General features: G+C 42.8%; 1 long non-coding RNA gene across 1 annotated transcript; it reads left to right on the top strand.

Moving 5' to 3' along the window:
• Positions 1-1585: 1585 nt before the first annotated feature.
• LOC127002975 (uncharacterized) lies at positions 1586-4919 on the top strand. Its single transcript, XR_007756790.1, has 3 exons — positions 1586-1625; positions 3072-3422; positions 4746-4919. It is a non-coding gene; the product is annotated as an uncharacterized LOC127002975 (long non-coding RNA).
• Positions 4920-9173: the final 4254 nt, after the last annotated feature.

Genomic DNA, 9173 nt, shown 5'->3' with positions numbered 1-9173 from the left:
GACGGAATTGAAGGAAAGGGAAGAGAAGGGAAAGAATAGGAAAGGAAAGAGAAGGAATGGGAAGAAACGAAGGGAAAGGAAGGGAGGGAAAGGGAAGGGAAGGGAAGAGAAAGGATAGGAAAGGAAAGAGAAGGAATGGGAAGAAACGAAGGAAGGGAAGGGAAGGGAAAGGTAAGGTCAGGTAAGGGAAGAAAGGTCAGGTAAGGTAAGGTCAGGTAAGGTAAGGTCAGGTAAGGTAAGGTAAAGTTAGAAAAGGGAATTAAAATATACTACAACCACACATATTTCTCTTTCTCCTTCTTGCAACCACAACATGGGACAGGAAAACAGCATATGGTGGTATATTAATAGATATGAATGGGTACTATATGCTAAGGGACAGATCCATTAGTAAACTCCACTCTTGTTTGTCATGACTGGGAGGTGGAAGAGGGGATGTGGAAGTGCTTGGTGATGGGTGGATGAAGTGGTGTGGATGCTGCTATACGTGGGAGGTGTGGGAGATGAGTGATGCTGGTCCCTGGGAGATAAGGATGCTAGGTTGAAGATGAAGGATGCTGGGATGGGAGATGGAGGTGTTGATTGAATATATGCCCTTCTTTACTTTCCCTTTCTCTTCCCTTTCCCTTTTCTTCCCTTCCCTTTCCATTCCATTCCATTCTTTTCTTTTCTTTTCCTTCCCTTTCCCATCCCCCTTCTTTCTTTCTTTCCATACCCTTTCTTTCCCTTCTCTCTTCTTTTCTTTTCTTTCCTTTTCCTTCCTTCCCCTTCCTTCCTTTCTTTTCCCTCCCTTTCCTTCCCTTCCTTCCCCTATATTCCATTCCCTTCTCTTTCCTTCTCTTCTTCCTTTCCCTTCCCTTCCCTTTCCTTCCCTTCTCTTTCCTGCTCCTTTTTCCTTCATTTTTCTCTCCCACTCTTTATCCTTTCCCTTTCCTTTTCTTTCTTCCTCATTTTCTCCTCCTTTCTTCCTTTCTTTTCCCTCCCTTTCCTTCCCCTATATTCCATTCCCTTCTCTTTCCTTCTCTTCTTCTTCCTTTCCCTTCTTTCCTTCCTTTCCTTTCCCTTTCTATTCCCTTCGCTTCTTTGTCCTCTTTCCTTTCCCTTCTCCTTTTTCCTTCCCTTTTCTTTCCCACTTTCCTTTCCCTTTCCTTTTCTTTCTTCTTCATTTCCTTCCCCTTCCTTCCTTTCTTTTCCCTCCCTTTCCTTCCCTTTACATTCCATTCCCTTCTCTTTCCTTCTCTTCTTCTTCCTTTCCCTTCCCTTTCCTTCCCTTTCCTCCCATCTAAGCTACCACCCACGTCTCCCTCCCCTACACACACACACACACACACACACACACACACACACACAGACCTCGAAACACCGCAAGCACATCCCTTAGAGTAACTTAACCACGCCCACACCATCTTGGCACTCATTCACCCACGCAGGCTCCCCTCCGATTGGCTAGTACCTCTGGAGACTCGTTTCGTGAGTGGCCGAGGCTGGCGAGGGGGCGGGGTCGAAGGGAAGGGGCTAGCCAATGAGCCTCGGTGATCCTGGTTCTTTTATTCCGGCGGCTCGCTTGACTGCCTCTCTTGCCTCTCAGCCTCAGTGTTACGGTGTCTGTCACGTTGTGGAGACGGGTGTGCTGTGTGTGTCTGTGTGTGTGTGTGTGTGTGTGTTGGGGAAGGCTTCGTGTGCGTTTGTGTGTACGTGTTTTGTTCTTACCTGTGTTTCCACCTGTGTTTTTTTTATATATATACCTGGCAGTGTTTGTTTGTTTGTTTGTTCATGTGTTAAGTTTGTGTTTTTTAAGTTTGGCATACGTGGGTTGTGTGTGTGTGTGTGTGTGTGTGGCTGAGAGAGAGAGAGAGAGAGTGTGTTAGTCCGAGCTCTAACCGTGTTCACAAACAAAACATCTTAGAACACCTATTTGACAAGCTTCTCTCTCTTTGTCTTTATCTATCTCTATATCTATCTCTCTGTGTGTTAGTTAGTGCGCTGATCATTAATGCAAGACTTCAGTCACTTAGTTATTCTTTGCTACCACCTACATATTTATTCGTTAACATCTTCAAGTAAAAGTTAGGTTAGGTAAGAAGGCAAGGTAAAGGTTAGGTTAGGTAAAGGTTAGGTTAGGTATAGGTCCGGTAAGGTAAGGTTAGATTAGGTAAGGTAAGGTTAGGTTTGGTTAGGTAAAGATAGGTTAGGATAGGTTAGGTAACGTAAAGGTCAGGTAAGGTAAGGTTGGGTCAGGTTAGATTAGGTAAGGTAAGGTTAGGTTTGATTAAGTTAGGTAAGGTAAAGGTCAGGTAAGGTAAGGTTGGGTCAGGTTAGATTAGGTAAGGTAAGGTTAGGTTTGGTTAAGTTAGGTAAGGATAGGTTAGGTAAGGTAAAGGTCAGGTAAGGTAAGGTTGGGTTAGGTTAAGTAAGGTAAAGTAAAGTTAAGTAAGGGAAGAAAAATATATTATAACTACACATATTTCTCTTTCTCTTTCTTGCAATCACAACAAATCACTTCTTGGGCTCACATATCTTTCCTCTCTATGTTTGGTTATAAATAAGAAAACAAAACACTGGTAGGCAGGCATTTATTAACAAGCGAGTAATGGTAGGATAGGAAACCGTGTGTGTGTGTGTGTGTGTGTGTGTGTGTGTGTGTGTGTGTGTGTAGAGAGAGAGAGAGAGAAAGGAGAAATGAATGGGAATGCAGAAGGGGAGAAAGGGAAGGGAAAGGGAGGGAAAATAATGGAATGGAATGGAAAAGAAGGAAAGAAAGTATAGAAGAGAAGGGAAAGGAAAGGGAGGGAAAAGAAGGAAAGAAAGTATAGAAGGAAAAGGAAAGGAAGGGAAGAGAATGGAATGGAAAAGAAGGAAAAGAAGTAGAAGAGAAGGGAAAGGAAAGGGAGGGAAAAAAATGGCATGGAATGGAATGGAAAAGAAGGAACGGAAGAGGAAAGAAAGTAGAAGAGAATGAAAGAGAAGGGAATGGAAGGGATAGTGAAAAGGAGGGATAGAAGGGATGTGTGTGTGTGTGTGAGAGAGAGAGAGAGAGAGAGAGAGATCCAACAGCCATCTCCTTGAAACAGATACAAAAGATAACCAAAGAAAGAAAGAAAGAAAAGAACAAGAAAGAACAGTACAAGATCACTCATATTTTCCTTCGTGTGTTTTGAGAAAAAGGACAAAAAAAAGAAGGAAAAATGTGAAAATAAAAACCTTTTGCTTCGAACACGTTTCCGAGCGTTCGAGCGACAAAGCGAACCACCACCACCACCACCGCCGCCGCCACCACCACCATCACCACCGCCGCCACCACCACCACCACCCCCTGATCCTCTGACTTACGTATTTCTCTCTCTCTCTCTCTCTCTCTCTCTCTCTCTCTCTCTCTCTCTCTCTGCCAGTCATCATGGGGGTGCTAACTCTCCTCCTCTTGGGTAAGTAAAACACACACACACACACACACACACACTGTTAGAAGAGGGTAATGTGTGTTTTCTTCTTCTTCTTCTTTTCTTCTTCTTCTTCTTCTTCTTCATCTTTTTTCTTCTTTTTCTTCTTCTTCTTTTTCTTCTTCCTCATCGTCCTTTATTTCTTTATCTTCTTTTTCTTCTTCCTCCTCCTTCTCCTCCTCTTCTTCTTCTTCTTCTTCTTCTTCTTCTTCTTCTTCTTCTTATTATTATTATTATTATTATTATTATTATTATTATTATTATTGTTTGTTGTTGTTGGTGTTGTAGTAATATAAATGTTTTCAAAGGTGTGTGTGTGTGTGTGTGTGTGTGTGTGTGTGTGTGTGTGTGTGTGTGTGATCGTCCGTGGTTTTGCTGAATAATGTAACACGAGAGAGAGAGCTGAGTCATGCGTGCATGCCTGCTAGCTGCCGCGTGGCTCAGTTAACTCTCTCTCTCTCTCTCTCTCTCTCTTAGCTGTTACTGTCCTTAAGTTATTATAATTTTATGGCTCATTTGTTTGACGTTATTATTATTATTATTATTATTATTATTATTATTATTATTATTATTATTATTATTATTATTATTGTTGTTGTTGTTATTAGTTATATAGAAATACTCGTAAAACTTCATCATCGCCATCATTATCTTCTTCTTCTTCTTCTTCTTCTTCTTCTTCTTCTTCTTCTTCTTCTTCTTCTTCTTCTTCTTCTTCTTTAGCTAGTCCTCTGCATAACAAAGGCCTTTCCCAACGTCCTCATCAACCGGCCTCTTGCAGACTCCTTACGTTCTTATGTTCTTATGTTCCTAAAACTTCCTCCTTCTCCTTCTCTTCCTCCTCCTACTCCTCCTCGTCGTCATCATCATCATCATCATCATATTCATCTAGTTGACTTCATAATAAAGGCCTTTCCCAACGTCCTCCACCTTGTAAAACCGAACCCTCTTCCTCTTCCTCCTCCTCCTCCTCATTCTCCTCCTCCTCCACTTCCTCCTTATCATCATCAACGTCCTCCACCTTGTAAAACCGAACCCTCTTCCTCTTCCTCCTCCTCCTCCTCATTCTCCTCCTCCTCCACTTCCTCCTTATCATCATCATTATCACTACAAACAAAGCCCTTTCCCAACGTCCTCCACCTTGTAAAACCGAACCCTCCTCCTCCTCCTCCTTATTCTCCTCCTCCTCCACTTCCTCCTTATCATCATCATCTACTCTACTACAACTAAAACCCTTTCCCAACGTCCTCCCCTATCTCCGACTCTACTCCACCCATCACTAACCTCCTTCTCCCTCTTCTCCCCCAGGGTGTGTGTGTGTGGGCTGGGGGGGCGCTCACCTGATGGACAACCTGGTGGGGGGCGCGAGTCTCCCCACCTGCCCCGCCCTCCTGCACGCCGCCCACCGCCGCCACCTCCACACCGCGGCGCCCATGCCCCCGCCCGTCCGCGGCAGGTGGCTCTCGTCCAGGTGAGTTGGCGCCGTGTGTGGCTCTGTCTACCTGGGACGCGATGGCATTTTTTTTTTTTGTGTGTGTGTCTAAGGTCCTTATCCTCAGACTTCCGCTCTTTCTTTCTTATTTCCCTCTGATTTTCTTCTTTCCTTTCTTCATTTTCTTTTTCTTTTTATCTTATTTTCTTTCTTCCTTTCTTTCCTGTATTCCTTTCCCCCTTTTTTTACGTTTTTGTCTAAGGCCCTTATCCTCAGACTTCCGCTCTTTCTTTCTTATTTCCCTTTAATTTCCTTCTTTCCTTTCTTCATTCTCTTTTTCTTTTTATCTTATTTTCTTTCTTCCTTTCTTTCCTGTATTCCTTTCCCCCTTTTTTTACGTTTTTGTCTAAGGTCCTTATCCTCAGACGCCGGCGGCTCTCACAACTGTTTGCAATTTCGGGTTCTCATGTGTGTGTGTGTGTGTGTGTGTGTGTGTGTGTGTGTGGATGAGGGAAATATGTGTGTTTTTTCTTTTTCATCTTTTGCTTCTTTCTTCATCTTCTTCCTCTTCTTTTATTTCTTCATCTTTTTCCTCCATTTACGTTCATGGTTCAGAAGCCTTTTGAAGACCTTTACGAAAGCCTTATTAAATGTGAGTGTGTAAGGTCGGTATTGTCAGACGCTTTTGGCTGTCACAATAATTCTCTAAGTCGGGATCTCATGAATTTTCGCCTTGCCAGACTATATACCACTAGGCTCATAAAACTATACCCATGGAAATTCTAACACAACAACCACTACGACAACCTTATCAAATGAATGTGTGAGACTCGAAATGTTGAAGAATACGGATCTAAGACTTCTATTCTCGTCGCTTTCGGCTCCCATAAAAACTGTTTCCAAATGAGATTGATTGGGTTTTCATGAGTGTGTTGTTGCTTTTTTCGCGTTCATGGGGCGGAAGCCTTGTCAAACTATCACCAGGCTCATGAAACTGGTACTACTGGAAATACTAACACATCAACCTCTACGAAAGTCTTACCAAATGTGTGTACGGGGGGGGGGGGATATTTGAGAATGCGCTTACGTAATAATTTCCTGAGACATTGTTTATATGATGTGTAGTGCTGAGTTATCCTTAGTTGGGTACAGGATGGGGTGGAAAATGCAACGAAACGGGGTGAGAGAAGAAGAGGGTTGGAAGTTAGACTAGAAGAGAGAGACAAGTATTCAGCTTCCTCGAGGTCGGGCGTTCTGTATCGTCCCCGCCAGTTCTTTCCCTCCTCTCAAGGGCTCCACACACAGCTCTACTAGACAGAGTGGAGTCAAGGCTCTTCGTCTCATCAATCCTCTTCTTATTACTGGTAGTCTTTTAAATATCACCGCCATGTTGCCTCTCTGTCCATCTTTAATCAATATTTTCATGCTGACTGGTATTCAGAACTTTCTAACTGCAGGCATATCCCCCCCCCTCCCCCCCCTCTTCCGCCACCCCGCTGCACTCGACTTTCTACTCAACCTCATCCCTATACTGTCCCAATCCCTTATGCAAGAGTTAACCAGCATCTTCATTCTCTTATCCCTTCCGCTGGTAAACTCTGAAACAACCTTCCTTCGTCTGTATTTCCTCCCGCCTATGACTTGAACTCTCCCAAAAGGATAGCATCAGGACACCTCTTCATCTGAAACTAACCTCTCTTGTGTATTTTTCTTTTGTCGAAACAGCGTCTAGCGGGCTTTTTTTGTTGTTGTTCTTGTTTTTCTTTCCTTGAGCTGCGTCCTTTGCTGTTAAGAGAAAAAAAAGAGAAAGGGAAAGACATGGCGAAAAGAGGGAATGTAGATGTTAACTCTAAAAAACTGGAGATAGAGGTAGGGAAGGATGATGAAGGGGAGAAAAAAGCTATGTATGGTGATTTTATAAAGGGGGTAGGAAGTCTGGGTATATATAAGTCTGTGTGTGTCTGTCTCTGTCTGTCTTACTCTGTTCCTGTCAGTAGGTTTTTTGCAGTCTGTCAGTATGTTATATGGCAACCTTGCACTACTTCTTTCGTCTATTCCTGTCAGTGGGAGCGACAGAAAGGAAGGGGGGAGGGGGAGGGGTGGGGTGGGTGAGGGGAGGCTTTTATAAATCTCTCCCAGCATCTTCATCTTCCTTTTCTTGTTTCTTTTTCTTCATAATTTTTCTTTGGTTTGTTTTTCTTCATTTTCTTTTTTTCTTCTCCTTTTTCTTCGTCTCCTTTTTCTTCTTGTTACTCTTGTTCTTGTTGTTCTTTTTCTTTTTCTTCTCTTTTTTCTTCTTGTTTTTATTGTTATTATTATTATTATTATTATTATTATTATTATTATTATTATTATTATTATTATTATTATTATTATTATTTTCCTCTTGAAGTTGTTGTTGTTGTTGTTGTTCGTCTTCTTCTTCTTCTTCTTCTTCTTCTTCTTCTTCTCTATCTCTGCATGTTAACAAAAAAAAATATTAAAGGTTGTATTCAAATCTCTCCCTTACTAAAATATACATCAATTAATACCAACTTCAAACAACAACAACAACAACAACAACAACAACAACAACAACAACAATGGCGGCAGCTTTCAAACAAGTTCTCGCCTTCGTTAAATTCCACAAACTTTACTTTTTTCAATTCATCTGTTTGTTTGTTTGTTCGTCCGTCTGCTCTCTCTCTCTCTCTCTCTCTCTCTCTCTCTCTCTCTCTCTCTCTCTCTCTCTCTCTCTCTCTCTCTCTCTCTCTCTCTCTCTCTCTCTCTCTCTCTCTCACACACACACACACACACACACACACACACACACACACACACACACACACACACACACACACACACACGCACACACACACATTCACACACACACACGCATACACACACACACACACACACAGGTAGAAAATTCAAGTGTGAAATGTGTGATAATAGAGAGAGAGAGAGAGAGAGAGAGAGAGAGAGAGAGAGTGATCACAGTGCCAGCTGTCTCTCTCTCTCTCTCTCTCTCTCTCTGCTTGTTCCACTCTCTCTCTCTCTCTCTCTCTCTCTCTCTCTCTCTCTCTCTCTCTCTCTCTCTCTCTCTCTCTCTCTCTCTCTCTCTCTCTCTCTCTCTCTCTCTCTCTCTCTTTATGTCACCTCATTATTATTGTTTCCTTCCTGACGTCAGTTGTGTGTGTGTGTGTGTGTGTGTGTGTGTGTGTGTGTGTGTGTGTGTGTGTGTGTGTACCTGTGTTTCTGTCTGTCTCTCTCTGTCTATCTATCTATCTATCTTTATCTATCCTGTCTATGTCCTGTTTCTCTGTCTGTTTGTCTTGTCTTCCTATCATTACTTTCACTATTCTCTTTTTTCCCTTTTTTCCCCTTTTCTTTCGTCTTTTTTTTCCTTCTCTTTAGTCTGCATCAAGTGTTCAAATATGTCGTCAGACCGCATAGTTGCCTTGATGGGCCTTGCCTCTGGTGCAGCGCGCGTATTTTTTTTATAGTGATGCTCGATAGAGAAGGAAAGAGGAAGAAAAAGAGGAAGGAGAAGAAGAAGAGAAAGAGAGAGAGAGAAAGGAGGAAGAGAGAAGAGAAGAGGAGGAGAAGGGAGAGATGGAAGGAGGGAAGGAAGGAAGGAAAGAAAAGAAAAGGAAGAGGAGAAGGATGAAAGAGGAAAGAAGAAGAAAGGAAAAAAGAATGAAGGAAGGTGTGTGTGTGTGTGTGTGTGTGTGTGTGTGTGTGAAGGAAGGAAGGAAGGAAGGAAGGAAAAGAAAGAACGAAGGAAGGAAAGAGAGAAAAGAAGGAAAAGAATGAAGGAGAGAGGAAAGAAAGGAAGACACAAAGAAATATATGAATGAAGGAAGGAAGGAAGGAATGAGAAAAGAAAGAAGGAAAAAAAGAAATGGAAGGATGTAGATAAAAATGAAATACGAAGAAAGGAGGAAGGAAGGAAAAAAGGAGAGAGAGAGAGAGAGAGAGACCTACCTTACGTTACTACAGTGGTCGGTCAGTCGTTTCTCCTCCTCCTCCTCCTCCTCCTCCTCCTCTTCACCTATCTCCTTGGCGGCTGATCAGTAAGTTAAAAGCCTGTCAGTTAAGTGGAAGGGTTTTAATGGGTAACTTGTCCATTGTGGTGGTGGAGGTGATGGTGGTGGTGGTGGTGATGGTGGTGGTGATGGTGGTGATCTGTCCTTGAGTGTTTTGTGTGTGTGTGTGTGTGTGTGTGTGTGTGTGTGTGTGTGTGTGTGTGTGTGTGTGTGTGTGTGTGTGTGTGTGTGTGTGTGTGTGTGTGAGAGGAGAGAGAGAGGGGGAGGAGGAGAGAG

Source organism: Eriocheir sinensis, chromosome 24 (assembly GCF_024679095.1).
Source record: "Eriocheir sinensis breed Jianghai 21 chromosome 24, ASM2467909v1, whole genome shotgun sequence".
NCBI lineage: Eukaryota > Metazoa > Arthropoda > Malacostraca > Decapoda > Varunidae > Eriocheir > Eriocheir sinensis.
The sequence above is the reverse complement of the archived record's forward strand: the minus strand, read 5'-3'. Positions and strand labels throughout refer to the sequence as shown.